This window comes from Uranotaenia lowii, chromosome 2, assembly GCF_029784155.1.
Source record: "Uranotaenia lowii strain MFRU-FL chromosome 2, ASM2978415v1, whole genome shotgun sequence".
Classification (NCBI taxonomy): domain Eukaryota; kingdom Metazoa; phylum Arthropoda; class Insecta; order Diptera; family Culicidae; genus Uranotaenia; species Uranotaenia lowii.
In genome coordinates, this window is record NC_073692.1 from 368,705,624 (window position 1) to 368,730,062 (window position 24,439).

The 24,439-nt window shown below is 34.3% G+C and overlaps 1 protein-coding gene and 1 non-coding gene across 3 annotated transcripts in view; one reads left to right on the top strand and one right to left on the bottom strand.

Annotated features, from left to right (window-relative positions):
• The window catches only part of LOC129743752 (dnaJ homolog subfamily B member 6-A), a 263,174-nt gene that overhangs the window by 126,947 nt on the left and 111,788 nt on the right, over positions 1–24,439 (top strand). The gene's annotated exons all lie outside the window — the stretch shown is intronic.
• Positions 18,372–18,509, bottom strand: LOC129750219 (U4atac minor spliceosomal RNA). The gene has a single exon (XR_008738350.1). It is a non-coding gene; the product is annotated as a U4atac minor spliceosomal RNA (small nuclear RNA).

Sequence of the window (24,439 nt, forward strand, 5' to 3'; positions counted from 1 at the left end):
TGCTATGCCTGGGTTACTTTCCTTTTGCGACGCCTCGACCATAGAGACGAAAAACAAACCGCCCAAAGGAAAAAAAAATCTCAAGAAAATGGATGTCATGACTTTAATTTGTTTCGAAAAACTACAAATTTTGTATGGAAGCCTCTCCTTCCTTACGTCGGATGGAGTTTTGACTATTACAGAAACCATCCCCGGCCTCAAAAACCCTCAGATGCCAGTTTTGACGATGATCGGTTCAGTAGTTTCCGAGTCTATAGGGAACAGACAGACAGACAAACATTCATTTTTATATATATAGAAGATTGTTCATGATGATATGATGATGACTGACTGGATGGCTGGTTTCGTTGGTTTGTTTTGGTCGGAGCTTTCTTGTTGTGGGAACTTACTTCATGGATGATGTCTGTGTATACGGGAGAAACTTCTTCGACATCTGTTCTGTAGTTTACTGCGTGAGCGGTTGCCTTGATGTGGTAGCTTTCGAGAGAGTTTAGGCGTTTATGCTGGTAGGAGCGGTCGAGAACGGTTGTGTTAGCAAGATCAAAACGATGCTGGTATGAAACGCAGTGCTTGATCATTGGTGTCGTGCTATCGGCTAGAGCTTTAATTTCCTGGCTGGTGTAATCAAAACCTTTTGAAAGCATGCTATCCAATTTCGTTTGATTTGATTTGTGAGCTGATATACGTTTCTTCAAAAGTTGTTTAGTTTGGCCTACGTATTGCCCCGGACAAGATTGGCATGGAATTTTGTAGATGATGTTATGTTGTAGCATTATGTTTAACGGGTCTTTAACTTTTGTAAAAAAGTTTCCTACGGTGTTATTAGATTTTGATGCAATTCTCCAAGTGGGGTAATCTTCTCGAAATATTTTAGTGAGGCGCTCGCTGAGGTAGGGTATGTAGGGCAGAGCAATGTATCCACTGACTGTTTGTTCCTGTTGTGAAGAGCTCTCTATGTTGGCGATGTTGCTTTCATGTTTGGTGACGACTCGATTGAAAATTCGATTTATCAACGTGGATGGGTAGTTGTTTTGTTTAAGTTGTTCTAGGACTATCTGTTTGATTTGTTGGTTATTTAGGTTTTTGCTTAGACTTTTCACTCGTTGTACAAAATTGTAGGCAACATTGATCTTCATTCTGAGACTATGCAGAGACAAATAATTCAATATTCTGCCAGAAGCAATGGGTTTGCTGTACCATTCAGTTGTAAGATGTCCATTGGGTTTTCTAATGATTAAAGTATCCAAGAATGGTAATCTGCTATCAACTTCTTCTTCTAGAGTAAATTGTATGTGGGAGTCGTATTTGTTGAAGTTTTCCAAAGTTTCGTGGACCTTGTCTTTTGGGAGAATACCAGTTCTCAAAAAGTATGTGGATGACCTATTCTTGATTCTCCCAAAAGACAAGGTCCACGAAACTTTGGAAAACTTCAACAAATACGACTCCCACATACAATTTACTCTAGAAGAAGAAGTTGATAGCAGATTACCATTCTTGGATACTTTAATCATTAGAAAAGCCGATGGACATCTTACAACTGAATGGTACAGCAAACCCATTGCTTCTGGCAGAATATTGAATTATTTGTCTCTGCATAGTCTCAGAATGAAGATCAATGTTGCCTACAATTTTGTACAACGAGTGAAAAGTCTAAGCAAAAACCTAAATAACCAACAAATCAAACAGATAGTCCTAGAACAACTTAAACAAAACAACTACCCATCCACGTTGATAAATCGAATTTTCAATCGAGTCGTCACCAAACATGAAAGCAACATCGCCAACATAGAGAGCTCTTCACAACAGGAACAAACAGTCAGTGGATACATTGCTCTGCCCTACATACCCTACCTCAGCGAGCGCCTCACTAAAATATTTCGAGAAGATTACCCCACTTGGAGAATTGCATCAAAATCTAATAACACCGTAGGAAACTTTTTTACAAAAGTTAAAGACCCGTTAAACATAATGCTACAACATAACATCATCTACAAAATTCCATGCCAATCTTGTCCGGGGCAATACGTAGGCCAAACTAAACAACTTTTGAAGAAACGTATATCAGCTCACAAATCAAATCAAACGAAATTGGATAGCATGCTTTCAAAAGGTTTTGATTACACCAGCCAGGAAATTAAAGCTCTAGCCGATAGCACGACACCAATGATCAAGCACTGCGTTTCATACCAGCATCGTTTTGATCTTGCTAACACAACCGTTCTCGACCGCTCCTACCAGCATAAACGCCTAAACTCTCTCGAAAGCTACCACATCAAGGCAACCGCTCACGCAGTAAACTACAGAACAGATGTCGAAGAAGTTTCTCCCGTATACACAGACATCATCCATGAAGTAAGTTCCCACAACAAGAAAGCTCCGACCAAAACAAACCAACGAAACCAGCCATCCAGTCAGTCATCATCATATCATCATGAACAATCACCTATAAGTTTAAGTAACCAAACTGATATACTCCAACAATTGTAACACATATTCAACACACACAGTATAATATTATCATCCAAAACACAAACCAATATCTTTACTCCATTTCCAACCATATATTTCACCAATACCAAAACATGCCAAACGTAAACAATTCCAAAAACAAAAACAACAAACAGTTAAGAGTAGGCCTATAAAAAATAGTAGACAGCTAGTACAAGTGAAACACTAATTAAAATGTGTAAAACCCCATTTCGCAAAAAAAAAAAAACCGTAAGTCACAATATTTATCTCTACGCTCCTAAAAATCATAAAACATAGTTTACCGACAGACAGACTGAAAATGCCAATCGAAAAATATACGAAAAGAATCTCTTGAAGAGATTCTGAATAGACTCTCTTGAAGAGACTTTCTTGAAGAGACTCTCTTGAAAAGATTCTCTTGAAAAGACTCTTGAAGAGACTCTCTTGAACAGACTCTCTTGAAAAGACTCTCTTGAAGAGACTCTTTTGAAGAGATTCTCTTGAAGAGTCTGTCTTGAAGATACTCTCTTGAAAAGACTCTCTTGAAGAGACTCTCATGAAAAGACTTTCTTGAAGAGACTCTCTTGAAAAGACTCTTAAAGAGACTCTCTTGAAGAGACTCTCTTGAAGAGACTCTCTTGAAGAGACTCTTATAAGAAATTCTTTTGAAGAGACTTTCTTCGAAGAGCATTTTTGAAGCGAAGTAAATCGAAGTAAATTCTCTAAAGAGAATTTCTTGGAGAAATTTTCGTGAAGAGACTCTCTGCGAAGGACTATCTTGGAGTGAAATGTTCGAAGGGAATTCTCTTGAAATTTTCTTGAAGAGACTCTTATGACGACGCTCTCTTCTGAATAGTGTTTTTGAGTGATTCTGGTGAAGAAACTCCCTGTAAGACGGCCTTCTCAAAAGACTTCTTTGAAGAAATTCTTTTGAAGAGACTCCCTTGGAGTGACTTTCTTCAAAGGACTCTCTTGAAGTGATTCCCTTGAAGAAACTTTCTTGAAAAGACTTGCTTGAAGAGGCTCTTCCAGAAGGACCACCTTGAAGAGACTCTCTTGAAACGGGAACAATGAGTTATTGATGCCTTAAATCCCTTGATCAAAATGAGACTCTCTTGAAAACTCTTTTTTGAAGAGACTCTCATGATTAAATCTTATAAAAAGTTATCTCTTTAAAAAAACATCATAGAAGAGAAACTCTTGAAAAAACTTTCTTGGCTGATTCTTAAGAAGAGACTTTTTCAAAAGGATTCTCTTGACGTAACTATTTTTTAGAAATTCTCTTGAAGAATCTGCTACAAAAAAATATAAAGCATATTTCTTAGTAACTGTTCAGTTCGAGAATATATTTTTTTATATTTAAACTTAAGGAGAACTTGTTTGAGTCTTAAATTTCATAAATCTCTGTATGTTTTTAAAATATAACCCTCAATTCAAATATTTATTTTGACTTTAGAGTTTTTCGTGATCGTAGTTTAAAAGTCAACAAAGTAACTTTCAATACATAAAGATAGCCGAAGTTCATGAAACCGGTAGTGAAGCTCATTTGGTAGGCAACATTTTACTCAAAAAGTAAATCCTCATCTGAGCATTGCGCCGCCAATCGCAAACCAGACGATCGGGTCTCGTTCCCTGCCATGTGCCACATAAAATCGACATAAATAACTTATCGGGGAAAATGAAACGCTGTTTCCGATATGACAGTCGTCCAGGTACATATACACTGCCGGCCAAAAGTTTGGGATCACCCACTAAAAAACATGCAAATTTTGATCGTTCATATCTCAGCCGTCTTAGGACATATTGAAAATCTTCTGATCTCATTTGAAAGATAATGAGCAATAACTATCTCGGAGGTATTTTGCCCAAATTTAATGTTTTAGTTTTGAACTTAAAACTTAACCTGAAGTTATACCATTTTCAAAAAATCGCCCTCAATATTCAAAGCCGATCATCTCGGGATAGGGTGGACCAAATCTCAAAATTTGAGTGGCATTAGAATTCCTGTTCTTTACTTCTCAAAACACAATCAAAAAATTTTGTGCAAAAATTCAAAAACGTATTTTTAATTAATAAAATAGACACTTGAGTTATCGTCCAAAAGTTTGGGATCACCTCTTTGTATGGTGAGTTTGGGATCATTCTTATAAAAACATGCAAATTTGTTTTATTCATATCTTTCTCATCTCAAATCGTATTGCAGATCTGAAGGGTTCTTTTGGAAGCCAAGGAATTGTTGTTTTTTAATAAATTCATTCAAAAATTATATTTTGAAGTGATAACCATAAAAAAATCACCTGAATTTAATTGTTTTTTTGAAAGTTCTCAGATTTTTTTTATAGTTCTCACCTTGAAATATCATTTTTGAATGAATTTATTTAAAACCAACAATTCCTAAGCTTCCAAATGAACCCTTCAGATCTGCAATACGATGTAAGATGAGAAAGATATGAATAAAACAAATTTGCATGTTTTTATAAGAATGATCCCAAACTCACCATACAAAGAGGTGATCCCAAACTTTTGGACGATAACTCAAGTGTCTATTTTATTAATTAAAAATACGTTTTTGAATTTTTTCACAAAATTTTTTGATTGTGTTTTGAGAAATAAAGATTAGGGATTCTAATGCCACTCAAACTTTAAGATTTGGTCCACCCTATCCCGAGATGATCGGCTTTGAATATTGAGTGCGATTTTTTGAAAATGGTAAAACTTTAGGTTAAGTTTTAAGTTCAAAACTAAAACATTAAATTTGGGCAAAATACCTCCGAGATAGCTATTGCTCATTATCTTTCAAATGAGATCAGAAGATTTTCAATATGTCCTAAGACGGCTGAGATATGAACGATCAAAATTTGCATGTTTTTTAGTGGGTGATCCCAAACTTTTGGCCGGCAGTGTAAACCACACACGTACTTAGTCTCCATCTTTGGAACCCTTTGGTACGGTTCAGGTTCTTTTTCTTAGGCAACCGACATGCTTCAAAAGACTCTGAGACAGGAGAACGAGATTGCTTGCTTTTCCCAATCGAGGAAAAGGGGATCCTGCTGTATGGGAATAGGCGATGCTTTATGGCGTTTCTCCCGGCTCCCCTAAATAACACTATCAACATTCATTCGAACATAGAAGGTGACTCCGGGCTCGCTGAACACATAAAAAGGGTTTAGAAGACAAGCCGCCGCCGCAGGAGAAAGTCATATATCTGGGCACTTATGTGTCGGTCTATCTGTTCGCGAAAAAAACCCAAACATGTTTCCTGGCTGACAAACCAAATCGAACCTCTGCCTCTGCCATGTGCACATTATTTGCCGGGTGGTAGTTTAAAAAATATAAAGTGTGCAAAAGGCCACCACCATCGATCGATCGCTAGCTTCTATACTTCTCTCCGACCGAAGGTCTTCCGCCCCCAAGAGGTATTTGGGACCCGCGATTTATTACATCCGTGTTGGAGTTCTACGGCGACAGGTGGTTTCCAGGTTGAATTTCTATTTTCGGAAATTAGCTTGGTACTTCTTTTCAACACATTTCAAAGAAATTTTGAAATTTCCATAAATGTTTTTATAACTGCCTAAACAAACATGGCGACCGTGAAAAAATCAGGATTTAGACTGTGAACTTGAGAAGATTTTTTTCCTTGTAATTTTTTTTCCTTAAAAAAGTATTTGAACTACTAAAATTTTTAACTTTTTTATCCTGAAAAAGTTACATGGCGACCGTGAAAAAATCTGGATCTAGACTCTAAACTTAAGAAGTTTTTATTTCCTTGTAAGTTTTTCTTCTTATAAATGTCCTTAAACTGTTTAAAATTTCAGCATTTTTATCCTGAAAAAGTTACATGGCGACCGTGATAAAATCAGAATTTAGACTCTAAACTTGAGAAGTTTTTGTTTCCTTGTAATTTTTTTCCTTAAATATGTTCTCGAACTATTAAACATTTTAACGTTTTCATCCTGAAAAATTTAATTGGCGACCATGAAAAAATCAGGATTAAGACTCATGAAGAGACTCTCTTGAAAAAACTTTCTTGAAGAGACTCTTTTGAAAAGACTCTCTTGAAGAGATTCTCTTGAAAAGACTTTCTCGAAGAAACTCTTTTGAAGAGACTCTCTTGAAAAGACTCTCTTGAAGAGACTCTCTTGGAAAGACTCTCTTGAAGAGACTCTCTTGAAGAGACTCTCTCGAAGAGACTCTCTTTAAGAGACTCTCTTGAAGAGTCTCTTTAAGAGACTCTCTTGAAGAGACTCTCTTGAAGAGACTCTCTTGAAGAGACGTTCTTGAAAAGACTCTCATGAAGAGACTCTCTCGAAGAAACTCTTCTGAATAGATTCTCTTGAAGAGACTCTCTCTCTGAAGAGAATTTCTTTAAAAGACTCTCTTGAAGAAACTCTCTTAAAAATATTTTCTTGAAGTTAATTTTTTTACTTCAAATAGTTCTCAAACTGTTCAAAATTTTAACCTTTTTCTCCTGAAATAGTTATATGGCGACCGTGAAAAAAACAAGATTTAGGCTCTGAACTTAAGAAGTTTTTGTTTCCTTGTAAGTTTTTCCCCCTAAAAAAAGTTCTTAAACTGTTTAAAATTTCAATTTTTTACCCTGAAAAAGTTACATGGCGACCATGAAAAAACAGGAATAATACTTCCAACTTAAGACGCGAACCTCTTAATAATTTTTCTAAATTAAATGTTCTTAAACTTTTCAAAATTTGGTCGCTTTTCTACCCTGAGAAACACTGAAGGTTCAATTCTGCCCCAAAGATCTATGGAAATGGGACAGAAAAAAGGCAACCATTCCATTGCAGTTTTCTCACATCTTCAGGCAAACAACTTTGCTCCGGGTTGGGTGTAAAGATAATTGAAAATTTATAGTAAAGTATCGATTTCGCACACATGAATCTTGAGCTAGCTTCAACACCACTTCTCGAATTCCCCGAAGTCACTATCTGCCGATAAATCTTCATTAAAATGAGAATTGGAAACGTGTGACATCGAGCTAGCTAGCTAGCTAGCTGCAGCATCTCTTTCTCCACGCCAAGGGGGGAGTTCGTTAAAATATTCCACTCCTCGTGAGAAAATCGCCTGCCGGAGCATAAGTTAGGCTATTTTATTACACTTGTCGTTTGCTGTTGATCCGCGAAACGTGTCGCCAATCGCTGCTGATGGGCATATCCGAATGGCGGATGCCTCTCGATAGACAGATAGGCACCTTCTCAAATTGAATGAGCAACCGGGAGAAATGGTTGCCCTTTAAGTTTAACCATAATTGGAGAGCTCTATTCAATGTGGAAGTGAATGTTGGCAGCGCGGTTTCAATTATGGAATTGATTAATTTCGGAAGCAGTCTTTGCGCAGTTGCGGTTGTCGCGGTTTTTTCAGTAAACGGAAGCTCATCACTGTCAAGCTAATCGACTTTCGTATGTCAGTGCTGATCAGTATGGCTAAGCGATTTTCATCACTTCATGTCAGGTGGAGAAATATTATTTCGTTTTTTATTTCTACTGAAAAACTCTCTCCATGGCGACCGTCAAAAATTAACTTACTTAAAAATCAGAATCAATAATAGTCAGTTAAATCTGGAATCTGTATCTGAATTTGGTATTTGAACCTGGGTTATGGAGTCTTAATTTAAACTTGAATGTCATATGAAATTTCAAGTTCTTTTTGAATATTCCTCGACCGAGCTTCAAATCTTTAACCTCAACCACGTTCCACTGTTTAAGATTTTGAAGCCATATCACCGATATTCATCCACTAAATTTCTACATCCTGTGCTGCGCCGGCTGTGAGAAATGTCCCATCAGGCTTCAAAGTCATGTCAACAAACATCACGAGCGAGCAAAATAAAACGTCGCATTGCAAGGTTGCAGATTTTATCGACAATCTTCCATCTGTCTAACAACATCTTTGAACTACCTTTCACATAGCCCAAGCTGAGGCGCCTTCGAAATCGGATGGAACTGACATCGTTTTGCTATCAACAGATCCGCAAAACAGACTCCGATAAGATCTTCCGAGGCTGCGACTCGCTCTAGTGGACGGCTTTTTTTTAAGGTTCCCAAAGCGAAGAAGGTTTACTTACCGTTTGATCTGTACGAGTTTCGACTTTGGAGCCTTAACTCTTCTGCTCAGTTTGAGAAAAGAAACCAACCGAATCGCTGATGCATTTCTGACGATAAGATCAAATGCTCGGATGAGGGCTTTCATGTGATCTACAGTTTCTTAGATAAATTGCTTTTAATGTGCAACAGTTCTTAGAGCGTGTTTAAAACATCGACTATTGATAAATTTTTTTTTTTAAATAAACTTTTGAGACAGTTTTGTTCTGGACAGTTTCAAAAATCAAAAACTAATCCCAAAATATTTGAACCACCTTAAGATCAATCGAAAGTAAAACACCATTCGTCGAACGTTCTCCGAAGGAAGGTGGTGCAGAAAGTAAGTGGCTATCGGTCTCGGGCATGTCTTCCGAGTTGTCAAACGAGCGTTTAGCGTCAACATCTTGGAAGCTCCTGCTTAGTTGCTTCGAGCTGCGGTTCCCCCAATGCCGCCAACATCGCTGTCTAATTAGTAGATCTGCGTGGTGATCGTATCGCGACGATCTTCGCTAACAATTTTCCCGTCCCACACTATCGAATTCATGCGGATTGTAAGTGGCTGATAATTTTGGAGAGGTAATTTTGAGAAAATAAAAACAGGAATTCGAAAAAAAGCTGGCTTTAAATGCAATAGACACAAGGATCTTATTATTCCAGTAAATTTTCCAGCGAAACTTTAACGAGGAAAGGAATTTTTTGTTTTCGATGTTGAATGTTTAATTTAAATCAACTGATCAAATTTCGAAAAATCTTTCACTAAACAAAGAAATCGATTTCAAATACAGTGCAATTGCAAGCGCGTTTGCAAGCAAAACTGTATCAAAAAGAAATTTGAATCATCTTGGAGAAAAAGGTTGCCAACATTACAGAACAATCTATAATTTCACAGAATCTTCACAGCCAATCTTCATCAAAGATTCTGTTTCACAGAACACAGAATTTAGGAAATATTCATGGATTTCCTAGATTTTTCAAATTCTATACGCATTTCCAAAATTTAAATTGTTATGTCAACTTAAATTTTGGGTTTCTTATTTGGTTTTGGATAAACATAATAGGATTGGTAATATGAATTGATTTTTCTTAAGTAAAAATAAAAAAGACTTAATTTTCAATGACTTTTTCGAGGAATTTTTGCTATTTCCATCACAGAAAACCAACAAAGAATTTTTGAGTAAAATCACAGAAAGTCAGATTTTTTTTTCCAAAAACACAATTTTTTTTTCGATAGCCTTGCTTGGAACATCATTTAAGCGCTAGACAATGTGAAATGTATAGTCATGGGAACTGTCCAAAGTGTGGAAAACTCCAGGACCTGTGACATTCAATCAAAATTACAAATTTTAGGAGCAGCTCGCCAAATCTTGGCCTTATGGCTCTTTCTACTGTTCATTGGCTTTAAAATTATTATCTTTTTCTAAAAGCTGCATGGATTGAAAATTTATTAAAGGTCTTAGAAAAATGTACAAAACATTCGCTATCTGAACAGCATTTTTGCGGCTAAGATTTAATAACTGATTTTAAAACATGTTGGCGTCTTGAATTCAATTTATTTTATCAGTATCCGACATTACTAAAGGAGAGTTATAAGTTAGTTCGCATATCAGAGATTTTAATTTATTTTTCATTTGTTTGTAATCTGCAAAACATTTTGGCTTTTGCTTTTAAAAATATCAAAAATTCACTTTGGGTTATAGCTTATTTAAAATTTCTCTTAAGTAGTTAAAATTACTCTAAAATTTTCGTAAGTTAATCCTCGAATCTCAGTAACTGGAACTGATCGGAAAAAATTATATTTTTTGATTCAGAACCCCAAATTAGTCGAAATCAGTTCTCAAGTTCTTGGTTCCTCGAGATAATGTAAATTTTGTTGTTGAGTCTTTAATAAAGGGACTCTTTGAAATTTCAAGAGCCTCTTCAAGAAATTCTCTTTAAGTAACTCGTTTCTAGAGAGTCCTTTTAAGAAAGCCTATCCCACAGAGTTTTTTCGAAAAAGTCTTTTAAAGAGAGTGCTTTTAACAGGATTTGCAAGAGATTCTTTTCAAGAGAATTTCCTCGAAACTGTCTCTTAAAGAGCTTCTTTAGAAGATGGTCTTTTCAAGCGAGTCTTTTCTTCAGAGAGTCTCATCATAAGAGCCTCTTCAAGAAAGTCTCACCAAAAGAGTTTCTTTTTGAAAAGTCGCTCCAAGAAAGTCTTTTCAAGATTGTCTTTTCCAGAGAGTCTTATTCAGAAAGAAATCTTAAAAAAAAGTTCTTCAAGAGAATCTCTTCAAAATTGTTTCTTCGAAAAACTCTCTTCAACAAAATTTCTCAAAAAGAATCCTTTCAATAAGGTTTCTTCAAGAAAGTCCCTCAATTAGAAACTTTTCGAGAATTTTATCGAGAGAGCCCCCAAAGAGAATTTATTCAAAAGAGTCTCATTAAGTCTCTACAAAAGTGCCAGTTCGAGGGAGTCTTAGAGATAATCTCTTCAAAAGAGCAATCTTCAATAAAGACTTTTCAAGAGAGTTTCTTCGAAAAAGTTTCTTCAAGAGAAACTTTTTAAGGCAGCCTTTAAAAGAGTCTGGTTAATGAAGGTCAAGCCAGTGTCTCCCAAAAACTTGTTCTAAACACATTAAGTCTAATCTTTTTAAGAGACTCTTCAAGAAATTTTTTTGAAGTGAATTATTTCAAGAAAGCCTATTCAAGATAGTTTCTTCGAAAAAGTCGTTTAAAGAGAGTCCTATCAACGGGACCTCTGCGAGAGATTCTTTTCAAGAGTATTTACTCAAAAGTGTCTCTTTAAGAGCTTCTTTACAAGATATTCTCTTCACCGAGAGTATTTTTTGCAGAGAGTCTCATCAAAAGAGCCTCTTCACGAAAGTCTCTCTATTAGTGTTTCTTGAGAAGAATTTCTTTTTGGAGGAGTCTTTTCAAAAGAATTTCTTCAAAAGAGTTTCTCCAAGAGAGAGAGCTCCAAGAGGCTTTTTTTTCAAGATAGTCTTTTCTAGTAAGTCTCTTTTCAGAAAAAAGTTTTTTTCAAGAGAATTTCTTCGAGAATGTCTCTTCAACAAAATCTGTCAAAATGACTCAATAAATTCTCTTCAAGAAAGTCCCTTCAAAACAGCTTTTTCGAAGAGTATATACAAGAGAATTTCTTCGAGAGAGTCTCTTTAAGTTTCTCCAAAAGATTCAGTTCGAGAGAGTTTCTTAGAGAGAATCTCATAAGAGTATCAATCTTTGATAACGACATTTCAAGAGAATTTCTTCAGAAAAAAATTTTTCAAGAGAATTTCTTCAAAAGAGTTTCTTCGAGAAAGTCTCTTCAACAAAATCTCTCAACAAGACTCCGTTCAATAAGGTCACTTCAAGAAAGTTTCTTCAAAAGAGTCTCTTCGAGGAACTTCTACAAGAGCATTTTATCGAGAGAGTCCCTTCAAGAGATTTTGTTGAAGTCTCTCCAAAAGAGCCAGTTTGAGAGAGTCTCTTCGAGAGAATTTCCTTAGAGTACCAATCTTAGATAAAGACTTTTCAAATGAGTTTCTTCAGAAGAATTTCTTTTTGAATCTATAGAGTTCCCTCAAGAGAATTTCTTCAAGATAGTTTCTTCAAAAGAGCTAGTTCGATAGAGTCGCTTCGAAAGATTCCCTTAAGAGTATCAATCTTCGATAGAGAGTTTCTTCAAAAAAGTTTCTTTAACAGAAACTTTCCAAGGTAGTCTCTTTAAAAGAGTCTTTTTAATAAAGATCTCCAAGCCAGATTCTTCCAAAAACTTTTTTTTAAACACATTTCAGTCTATTCTTTTCAAGAGCCTCTTCAAGCAATTCTTTTGAAGTAAATCGTTTCAAGAAAACCTCTTCAAGAGAGTTTCTTCGAAAAAGTAGTTTAAAGAGAGTTCCTTCAACAGGACCTCTGCGAGAGGTTCTTTTCAAAAGAATTTCCTCGAAAATGTCTCTTCAATAGCTTCTTTAGAAGATAATCTCTTCCAGAGAGTATCATCAAAAGAGCCTCTTCAAGGAAGTCTCTCCAAGAGAGTTTCTTAAGAATTTTTTTCGTACGAGTCTCTTCAAAAGAAACTCTTTAGCAGAGCCTTCCTAAGAAAGTCGTTCCAAAAGATTCTTTTCAAGATAGTCTTCTCTAGAGAGTATCTATTCAGAAAAAAAAAATTTCTTCGAGAGAATCTTTTCCAAGGAGTTTCTCTGAGAAAATCTTTTCAACAAAATCTCTCAACAAGACTCCTTACAATAAATTATTTTCAAGAAATTCCTTTCAAAACAGCTTCTTTGTGGACAGCTTTTTCTTCGAGAAAGTCTCTTTTAGCTTCTCCAAAAGACTCAGTTCGAGAGAGCGTTTCTTAGAGTGAATCTCTTAAGAGTATCAATCTTCGATAACGACTTTTCAAGAGAGTTTCTTCAAAAAAGTTTTTTCAAGTCTTCAAAAGAGTTTTTTCGAGAAAGTCTCTTCAACGAAATCTTTCAGAAGGACTCCTTTCAATATGGTCTCTTCAAGGAAGTCCCTTCAAAAGAGTCTCTTCGAGGAGCTTCTACGAGAGCGTTTCATCGAGAGAGTCTCTTCAATAGAATTTCTCCAAGATAGTTTTTTATGTCTCTTAAAAGAGGCAATCCGAGAGAGTCTCTTCGAGAGAATCTCCTAAGAGTATCAATCTTCGATAAAGACTTTTCAAATGAGTTTCTTCAGAAGAATTTCTTTTCGAAAGAGTCTCCTCAAAAGAATCATTCAAAAAAGTCTCTCCAAGAAAGTCTTTTCAAGATAGTCTTTTTTAGAGAGTCTCTCATTTTCCATAACAGTTTCTCCAAGAGAATTTCTTCAAAAGAGTTTTTTCGAGAAAGTTTCTCCAACAAAATCTCTCACAAAGCTCCTTTCAATAAAGTCTCTTCAAGTAAGTCCCTTAAAAACAGCCTCTTCGATGAGCCTCTACAAAATAATTTCATCGAAAGATTCCCCTCAAAAAAATTTCTTCCAGAGAGTCTCTTCATGTCTCTCCAAAAGAGCCAGTTCAAGAGAGTCTCTTCGAGAGAATTACATAAGAGTATCAATCTTCGATAAAGAATTCTCAAGAGGGTTTCTCTTTTCAAGGCAGCCTCTTTAAAAGAATCTGTTTAATGAACTTCTCCAAGCCAGTTTCTCCTAAAAACTTCTTTTTAACACATTAAGTCTTATGTTTTCAAGAGCCCGTTCAAGAAATTCTCTTGAAGTAAGTCGTTTCAAGAAATCTCTTCATGGGAGTTTCTTCGAAAAAGTTGAACAAGACCTCTGCGAGAGATTCTTTTCAAGAGAATTTTCTAGAAAGTGTCTCTCTTGAAGAGAATATCTTCTTTAGAAGATATTCTCTTCAAGATAGTCTTTTTTCAGAGAGTCTCATCAGAAGAAGAGCCTCTTTAAGAAAGTCACTCCAAGAGAGTTTCTTGACAACAATCTCTTTACGCAAGAGTCTCTTCAAAAGAGTCTCTCTAAGATAGTCTTTTTTCAGAGAGTCTCATCAGAAGAAGAGCCTCTTTAAGAAAGTCACTCCAAGAGAGTTTCTTGACAACAATCTCTTTACGCAAGAGTCTCTTCAAAAGAGTCTCTCTAAGAAAGTCGCTCCAAGAGAGTCTTTTCAAGGGAGTCTCTTAAAAAAATCTTTCAAGGAAATTTCTTCTAAGGAGTTTCTTCGAGAAAGTCTCTCCAACAAAATCTTCCAGAAGGACTCCTTTTAATAAGGTCTCTTCAAGAAAGTCCTTTCAAAAGATTCTCTTCTAGGAGCATCTACAAGAACATTTCATCGAGAGAGTTTCTTCAAGAGATTTTCTTCAAGGGAGTTTCTTTAAGTATCTCCAAAAGAGCCAGTTCGAAAGAGTCTCTTCGAGAGTCTCTTCGAGAGAATCTCCTGAGTATCAATCTTCGATAATGACTTTTAAAATGATTTTCTTTAGAAGAATTTCTTTTCGAAAGAGTCTCTTCAAAAGAATCTCTTCAAAAGAGTCTCTCTTAAAAAACTCCTATAAGATAGTCTTTTGAAGATAGTCTCTTTGCAGAGAAAAATTTCTTCAAGAAAATTCAAGAAATGGTTTCTTCGAGAAAGTCGCTTCAACAAACTCCCTCAAAATACTCCTTTCAATAAGGTCTCTTCAAGAGAGTCCCTTCAAAAAAGTCTCTTCGATGAGCTTCTAGATGAAAATTTTATCGAGTGGGTCCTCTCAAGAGAATTTCTCCAAGAGGGTTTCTTTAAGTGTCTCCAAAAGAGCCAGTTCCAGAGAATCTCTTCGAGAGAATCTTCTAAGAGTATCACAAAGACTTTTCAAATGAGTTTCTTTGAAAGAATTTCTTTCGAAAGAGTCTCTTCAAAATAATCTCTTATAGAGAGTCTCTCCAAGAAAGTTGCTTCAAGAGAGTCTTTTCAAGATAGTTTTTTCTAGAGAATCTCTTTTCAGAAAAAAAGCTTCTTCAAAGCCTCTTCTACTCAAAAAAAAACTGCTTTCAATAAGGTCTGCTCTCTTTTGGAGGGATAAAACAGCCTTTTCGAGGAGCTGAGAATAGAATTTCATCGAGAGAGTCCCCTCATGAGAATTTCTTCAAGAGAGTCTCTCCTAAAAAGCCAGTTTGAGAGAGTTTCTTCAAGAGAATCTTTTTAGAGTATCAATCTTTGATAAAGACTCTTCAAGAGAATCATTTCAAAGCGGCCTTTTTAAAGGAGTATGTTTAATGAAGTTCTCCTAGCCAGTTTTTCCCATAAACTTCTTTTTAACACATTAAGGACCTCGAAGGAATTTTTGCCCGTTACTCTGGAATTCTATGTTTTGTATCTGGACAACCACTTCACTAAATTTTGCAGACCAGGTATGTCTGCATTTTTTCGAATGATTCGTTTGGTTTTTCAGAATATAGTTTCGTAGTCGAATTCACAGCTTAAGAGTATCCTTTGATGTGTACCTCACTCGTTGAAAGCCAGCTACGAGATATTTCGTATTTGGTCCGCAATGTGTAAAGAAAATTTCTTCAAGATATTCTCTCCAAAGAGGGTGGTTTGAAGAGAGTCTCTTAAAGATAGTCTCGTCAAAAGAGTCTGTTTAAGGGAGTCTCTTAAATAAAGTTTCTTAAGGAAAGTTTCACCGAAAAAGTCAATTCAAGAGAGATTCTCTTCTAAAGAGTCTCGTTAAAAGCGTATTTTCAATAAAATCTCTTTAAACCAGTTACTTTGAAAAGTTCTCTTCAAAAGTGTCTTTTCAAGAGCGTTCCTACAAAAGAGTCTATTCAAGAGAGTTTCTTCCATAAAGTCTCTTCACTTATCCACACAGAGGTGGCAGTGATGCCACATTAAAATTGATATTTTCAAGCCTGAAAAAAACGAAAATGAAAATTACAAAAATCTGTATAAAGAACGATTTCTATTTTTTTTTTAAATCTTTTAAAACCAAATTTATTGAAAGAATATTTAAAAAAATGCTATTTTTCAATAATTTAATCGAAAAATTGTCGATTTTAACAAATAAAGACTCCGTTCGTTTTTGGCAACATGCCCGAATATTTTGTGTTGTCAAAATCGATTGGTTTTTTTTCTTAAATTTTTTTCTTATTCTTTTAAAAAACTATTTTTATTATCATTAACGTTATTTTTAGGCAATTTCAGACCATTTTTAGTATTTTTTTTCTCATATTTTTTAAGCATTTTGCACTATTCTTGTTTTCTTTATAATCTTTGTTTTTTGTCATGTTTGCCGTTTTTGTCATTCTTCATCATTTTTTAGTTGATATTTATCATTTGAAGTCTTTTCTTTGTACAGTATTTTTTTCGATTTTATCACGTTTAAATCACCGTGATAAGGGAAAAAACCATGAATCTGACGAAACTTGAAATAAAAATGGAAAAGGCAAATAATTTCTGAATGATTTCTAAAAACCACGTGACAAAATCAAAACAATAACCGTGATCAAATCGAGCGTGAATTTAGCGAGTACTGGAAAATCGAACAGTGATAAAATCGAAAAACTACTGTATTCGTCTTTTTAATTTTTTTAAATTTTTCATCTTTTTGTAATTTTTGAGTACTTTATAAATTAAAAAAAAAAAACACTTTAGTTTTTTTTGTTGTATTTTATCACCATTCCAGAACGTGAAAACGTATTTTTGGTGTTTGTCTAAATTATATTGGTCCTGTTATAGCGAAAACTAAAAGCTAATGTTGATTCTAAAAACCGTTCAATTTTGACACATGTGCCAAAAACGAACGGGGTCTGTATTGAAATTTCTTTTTCTCCATGTAAAATACCACATAATCATACAGTTTTAATAACCAATTTATTTTAAGATCCATGTTTTCCTCTGTACCAAATGATTTTTTGCAGTTAAATGATCAATTAGTTTATACAGTTTTATTTATTATGCTGATTCCTTAACTGTTTGGTAACCAAAATCAAGTTCTTTTGTGTTTGTTTGAAAATCTTTTCAAAAAAAAAAAAATATTAGTGAAATTAGAAAAGGATTGAACCATTCTTTTAAATTACTTTTCTCATAAGAAACTTTGGCAACTGTTATTAATCTTCGTATCAATTATTTTTCAGTCTCAATAGAAGTCCGGCTGGCGATTTGACATTGACTTAGTATCGCGATTTTAAATCATCATATTTTTTATTAAAGAGACAGTCTACTCCGGCTGTCTTGTGTTATTTATCCAAAACTCTATTATCATACTGCCGAAATATTTATATTGAATGCTATTTATCACGAGCGTGTACTTATCTTGGTTCCAACTTTCCAACTTCAAGATGTGATATATTTTGGAAATAATTTTTCTGCCTGAATGAATTTTCCAAAAATCGGTATGAAATCTGTATGTTTTGTCAAAAATCGGTATACGGTATGTACCGATTTTTGGTCGAAAATTTTGTCAAAAATTGTTATAAATACCGGAAAATCGGTATGTGTGGCATCGCTGAGCAATGATGAAAAACTGGTCGTTTAATGAATTCATAAACTGTTGGAGAAAAGAGAAAGAGGTTAAACTAGTTAAAAGATACAAAAACTAACCTTGTTTTTCGCTTAAGATTTATTCGCCAAATCAGTTCATTTGCCAAAAGGTTGCTTCCAATCCTAAACATCATTAACTGCAATCCAAATAAAACAAAAAAAAACTAACCGCTCATTAGTTCCGAAACAATTTACGCACTTTGCTCCGTAACAACTCGATGATTATCACACTTGTCTATAAATGGTTGCACTTTCCCAATTAAAATTATCTCTCGTAAAAGTAAACCTGTACCTATCGCTGGTAATTAATAATATTGAAACCAGAGTGATAATCACCAGCTACTTCACTCTTCTTCCTAAACCACTTTTTTCTTCATCCCAACTTATTTCTTTTTATTTTTTTGACGAAGACGATGGGATGATTTCTCACTTCATTTGCGGCTCTTCTGCTAAGTTGTTTTCATCTTTTACTCTTGTTTTTTTTTCGTTCCATCTGAAGCTATCGTTGTTGGTTGTCATAAATTGTAATTATCGGATCATTGCCTTTCAAGTGCTGCTGCTGTTAGTTGGTTGATTTGTATGCAGTGATAAAATGAAAGCGTCATTTTAACTCCGTGTAGAGTAATTACTCTGATGGTGCGTCGTTTAAAAGCAACAAGAAAACCGTTTACGTACTTTTAATGTTTCAATTTAACTTCGGCTTTGACACATGAAGGAAGGTGGGGGTGACGTTTTCCTGAGTATGGTTTTCCCCTTCACGTTGATAAGTCAATTTGAATATTATAAAACCATCAAGAGGTTATAAATCCTAACTTTCATTATTTATTGATCTTTATGGTGCGCCCACTTGTGAAGTAAAGGGGCGGTTCAAAAATTCCGCCCCGATGGCCGCTGTTCGAAAGCGACCACCAGCGAGCGGGAGTTTGTTTATATTTTGGTGCCAGCATCAATACCCTCACTATACGTTCATTGGATATTATGCTCCCCAAGACAAGGAAGGATGAGGCGCAAATAGCAAACCAGCTAGGTGCTCCGTCGTACCATCTGTGCTAGCGATGGCTGGCTTTGACTGGCTTTGACTGGAGATAGGGAAGGGTCGGGTCGCAAAAATTCTACCAACCAGCCAGCGCTTTTGGTGGAGGGTTATCTCGCTAAGCACGGGTAGAAATTTGCAACAGGTAAAGATGAATCTAGGCGTTGTTTTGGTTTTGCCTAAGATTGAAAAGGGGAAGCAAAATGTTTTTTGAAGATTTGCCTTATTTTGTTTCTTTCATTATTTATAGAATATATGATCTATGATAAACTTATGGTTTTGATTGATTGGTATCCTACTTTTAATATCACGTCGTATAAGCGTCATATGCCTTTTATGAACAGAAACAATATACAGGAATTATTCCCCGAATAATCAGGGAATCGATAAGCCTACTGTTATGCAACCATTCTAATCATTATACTTCACAAACTATCGATGCGGTGGGTGGTTCAGAATGATTTCACTGTAGCAACTTGTCCAGTAAATAAGATAAGATAATAAATATGAAAATAAAGCTTAGTTCTTTTAGAAATGGGACAGTTACGAATGCGTGTATCTCAAAAACCATTCGTTTGATCGAAATACTTTCTATAAAGAAAATAATGGTAATCTTACGATAGTTCATGAAAAAAATTTAAAAAAATATTTTTCGTTTTTTTGTAAAAAAAAATGTCTACTTTATTCTTGGTATCTCCCATCGGCTGTCGCACACTTTTTTCAGTTATGATATTGATCAGTTTTTTCAACTTTTTTTTCGTCTAATCGGTTTTCAAGGTGGCTACATCCTTCTCCTTCAATTTCTGCTATTTTGCGGTGCAATACATCTCTTTTAAAACAAGCTGAGGGTAATTTAGTGGATACAGCTCTTTTAAAATTAACAAAACTTGATTATTTTTGAGCCACTTAAAAGCGTTTTTAATGGAATTTCTGCTAGTAAAACCAGACAATAACGAAGTAAATCCATCATGAGATTAATATTAAATTATAATTGATTAATTTTGAACGTTGGATGTAAAGGGTACACACAAGATTATGCTTTTTAGGGTTTCAAAAAAAGCAAAAAACAAAGTTTTCGTTTTGAATATGTTGTTTTTTTCGACAGGAGCAGAATCTTGGCAAATCATTATATTTTGTGCAATACAACCATCAAATACATACTTTAATATGCTACAGACATTACCACGAGCAGACATGTTATGGGTTTCAAACGCTAGAATTTGTTTGATATAAGGGTTTTCATAAGTTTTGTCCTCCATCAGAAATCATCTATCTCATAGCCTCGGTACTGGCTATACAACTCACGAGCGCTGGAACAAGCCAAAATTTGTTGTTTGAGGTTAAGTTTGCATTACTTAAAACGAGGCAACACATTTAGCTTATCGGAGAAAAAAATTGCTGGATATTTCAGCGATCTACACTTAGTTATTTGCTTATTAAAAACTAAAAATTCTGGTATGAGATTTGACTTCCCTGATGATCCTTACCACAGTTACCGATCATGTGCTTCACTACAATGCTTGATTTTAACTTTGTGGACAAACTTTTCCACCACTCACACACGGTAATTCTTTTAATAATCAACGGTTTAGTCAGTTTTCAATTTGATAACGATGGTTTTTGAAGGAAACTGTGCAAATTATTTTTTTTTTCATTTTATCTTGCATCGTAAATATTAAAAATTCGCGTGAATTTAAAATTTTGAAAACAAAAATACGTTTACAGGCTTGTTGCCTGTAAAAAGCACTAACCGACGCTGTCAATTCTGTCAAAATTTTTAATGTACGATTACTTGTAAATGAGCTATCAGCAAATGAAAGTGTCCCATTTCTAAAAGAACTAAGCTTTAAATAATATCAGAACTATTCGTGAACGATTCTGAGAACAGATTTCAAATGTTTTCTAATTGTTTGAGGATAGGTTGACTATTCAAATGCTACATAGGTTTTCTAACACGTTTTGTTACGGTAGTGAAGAATGTGAAGAAATAAAATTATACTATATTGATTTTTTTTTCTTACTAAGTATTACTAATTTTTTCTTACTCTCCTTTGTTTTTCAGGTTGGTGAATGCAGATTCCGGTGGAACGTTTCCCCATTAAACGGTATATTTTTCAATTTAAAATGTTGGTTTTCAAATTGAAATTTAATCTTGTCTGAATGTATTGAGGACGTTTTTTCACTTGTGTTTTTGTTCGCAGTTTTTTTTGGGTTAGCGTACATTGAGAAAATTATTTTGTTAATGAAAAAAACTTTATTAACCTATTACAAAAAAATTCATGCCAAAAATCAAATTTTTTTTTCAATACTTTTCATTGTTGGTGTTAGAAATGAGAAATATTTTCTATTTTTTTAATCATTCACAATTACTAACTGAATTTTGTATATATTAAAATAGTTTGAAGTGTTCATAAATAGCAAATTATGCTAAAAAAATGTTTAAAAAAGCGCTTCGAGACAATACTTATATGGGATTGTATGCAGTAGAGCAGTGCTTTTCAACCTTTTTTCACTCACTGTCCCCTTTTGCTAAATTCTTGAGCTTACCGTCTTGGAAGAAAATTTTGTTAATATTTCCCAGTACCGTTGAATTTTTTGAAAAGAATGAAACCATCAGTGCATCGCATAAATTTCACCTTTAATTGAATTGAATCTAATTTCTCAAACCTTTATTTCTAAGCTAAGGCCGTGCGAACGTGAGGGTGGGGAGAGGGGGGGGGGGGGGGGTGCTTGGATTTAACCCTTCGATGGAGATTTATTCCATGCAAAGTTTTCAGGAAATTCACCGTAGTAACGTGAAACTACGTAATCCAAAATGGTTTACAATATGTTGTAACAAACATTTTATAAAATTGGCTCGCTTCTGGCGGAATTTTGTCCAATTTGTCTCTAGGCCAGTGGCCGGCAACCTTTTGATTCAGAAGAGCCCAAAACTTCGAAATTTCAAAATTTTAGTGTTTGAAACAGCCAGATTAAAGGTTTTTTTTTGTTTTTTTTTAAATAAAAAAACAACAAAATATCTCAATAATCAGTGAACATTAGTTTCACAAAAATATCGTTGAAACCATTAGAGTATTCTTTTTCAAACTCTTAGATATTTCTTTTATTTTTTACTTGATTACCATTAAGTACATGTTTTCTCTTCTAGATCACAAACTCCAAACATTGTTCAATTTTATATCAATTTGAATGCGTTGGCAAATATCGGATCATGAAAATTTAACCCTAATCAGATCTTGAGTGTCAATTTGACACTTCTCGCTTAAAACCGGTATTTTTCGCTTATTTCTCAACCAATTTTTACAAAATTTATAGTTTTGGAAACTCCGGGATGTAACTCAAATATGTTTTAGAAACAGTATTCACCTAAGACTCATCAGTTTTCCGTTATTCAAAGTCTAAGAAAAAAAAATCCGAAAATCATGCTTCGGAAAAAAAGACTGTAAACCAGCTACGGAATGCTAAAAAAAATTTCACTTAGTGACCAAGAAAGCTGAAGTTAGAAGCTATTCGTTGGACATAAGTATATACTTTTTTAATTTTTTTTTAAGATCATGACCACAAAAAAATGTAAAAAAGTGGTGTAAAATAGTACTTTTCAGTCAACGTACCGTCGAAATTGTTTAAGTCATTCCAGGTAAATTTTGAAAACAGGATCGGAAGTTGACGTAATTTGGCACAATTTCGCATCTTTAGATTTTCAAAATACGATGAAACACAGAATTTTTTACGAATTTTCAAAGGAAGCTGTATTTCAAACTTTTTGTTAATTTGCAATTTCTCAGATTTTTTTGCACTTAAATTTTACTTTGCACTAGATTTTGAGTATATTCACGCAAGATTTCTGCAATAATTTTATATTCATAAGAAAGGAAATTTCATACCGATTCTAGTGGTGTGATAAAATTAGCGCTGTGATAATTAACAATTGAACACTAAGTGAAATTTTTCTTGAACATTCCAAGGCTGATTTACATTCTTTTTTCCGAGGTTTTTTTTTCGGATTTTTTTTCTCAGACATTGAATTACTGAAAACTGAAGAGTTTTAGTTGAATACTGTCTCAAAAACATATTTGAGTTACATTACGAGGTTTCCAAAACTATAAATTTCGAAAAATCGGTTGATAGAAAAGAAAGATATATTGGTTTTAGTGAGGATTGTCAAATTGACACTTCAGGGACTGAAATGGGTAAAAATTTCAGGGGCGGATGAGGGTCAAAATCCATATCAAGCTTAAATTAATACCTTGCATGATGTTAGAGTGAATGATTTGCGCATATTAACATAACCAGAATATTTATAACTTCTTCAGCATAAAAAGCTTTGAAAATAACATAGTCAAGGGAAATAAATTTTCTTAAAATTATTAAATTTTTTTTATGACATTTCCCCAGTTTTAGCTAATTCTTCAAAAAATCCAGACGTATGAGGATAAATTCATCAGAAATTTATGTAGTCGAAAATTTTAATCTTCAAAGTTTTGCTCCTGAAAACTGGCTACATATGTCATTTCAAATTTAGAACTTTCAAAACTCAAGGCGTCACGCGAACACCTGGAAAATTTAAAAATCTTATATTATGTCGTATGTGACTTCAGTATATGCGTCCAATTAATTGAACAACAGTCCAAGCGTTCAAGATTGAAAGAAAAACATTGTATATTATTCATCAATGCTTTGTTAAGCTTAGATTACTTGAAAAAAAATCTGTGGTTTAACCAGTAAAAATCTGTTATAATATGATTTCGTAGCGTACATTGAAAATTCGTGACAAATTATAAAAAAGCAGTAAATTTTAACTGGCAAGATTTCTTCAAAGATATTTTTAAAGTTTCAAAACAAAAATAATAAAAATAAATAAACGGTGATTAACTCTTGACCAAAAATGGAAAAAAATATGTCCGTTGTTCAAAATTTGTGCGCGTTTGGCAAATCATGGCTGCAGGCATCAGACTTGAAATTTTAAATGAGTTCAGACTCAAAGGTTTACTTTTTCTAAACGCTTACAATTTAATCATAAAAAAAACTGCATCGAGGGGAAAGTTCAATTTAGTTATTGATTACAAGTATTTAGCCTGTGATTATGTTTTCAGAAAGATTTCATGAATTGAAATTTTTAGTCATTCTCAGTGCTGATTCGAGTTTTAATATTATAACGAACACACACATATAGGATCTAGGATCTCAGTGAAACTTCATGTTTCTTTGAAGAGATCTAAATTCTACTTAAGACTAAGCGTACATCTTTCAAGGATATAATGGCTAGCATTTTGCTAATGCTAACACCACCAACCCACAGAATGAGTACTATGTTTGCCGTGACCAAGACTTGATCTCATGACCTCTGGCTTAGAAGACTTGAACGCTATCCTCTAGGTCACGGTCGCCGACGAGTTTGAATTGCTGTCGACAATTTTTTTATTATTCACTATTCTTAGTTTTGGAATCTTAAATTTGAATTTCATGTATCTATTCACATTTTTATTCTTTATGAGTAAGCTTTCCAGTTTTTTTTGTACGCATCCAGCCCAGGCAAATCCAGACATTGGTTTCTAAATGTTAAATTCATAATCGGGCAAATTCGGCCAAAATCTAGGTATTTGCCATAAAAAGGTAAAAGAAACACATGAAAAATTATGTTTACCAAGGCACATCAGCGGCGTTCAAATCTTAGCTCTAAATTCCAAATAAATGCATGCATAGTTTTTTCTCGATATCCAGGCAACCGGACCGAGCATTTTTCAATTTTTCTTTGAAAAGTCGGGCAATCTGGAATAGTTATGATATACATATTCAGATACAGTAAAATAATCGTTTTCAATTCAAATAAATTTTCCAATATTTTTATGTTGTCACGCGTTAATGTTGTAAATATTTTTCGAAATGGTTGATTAATTC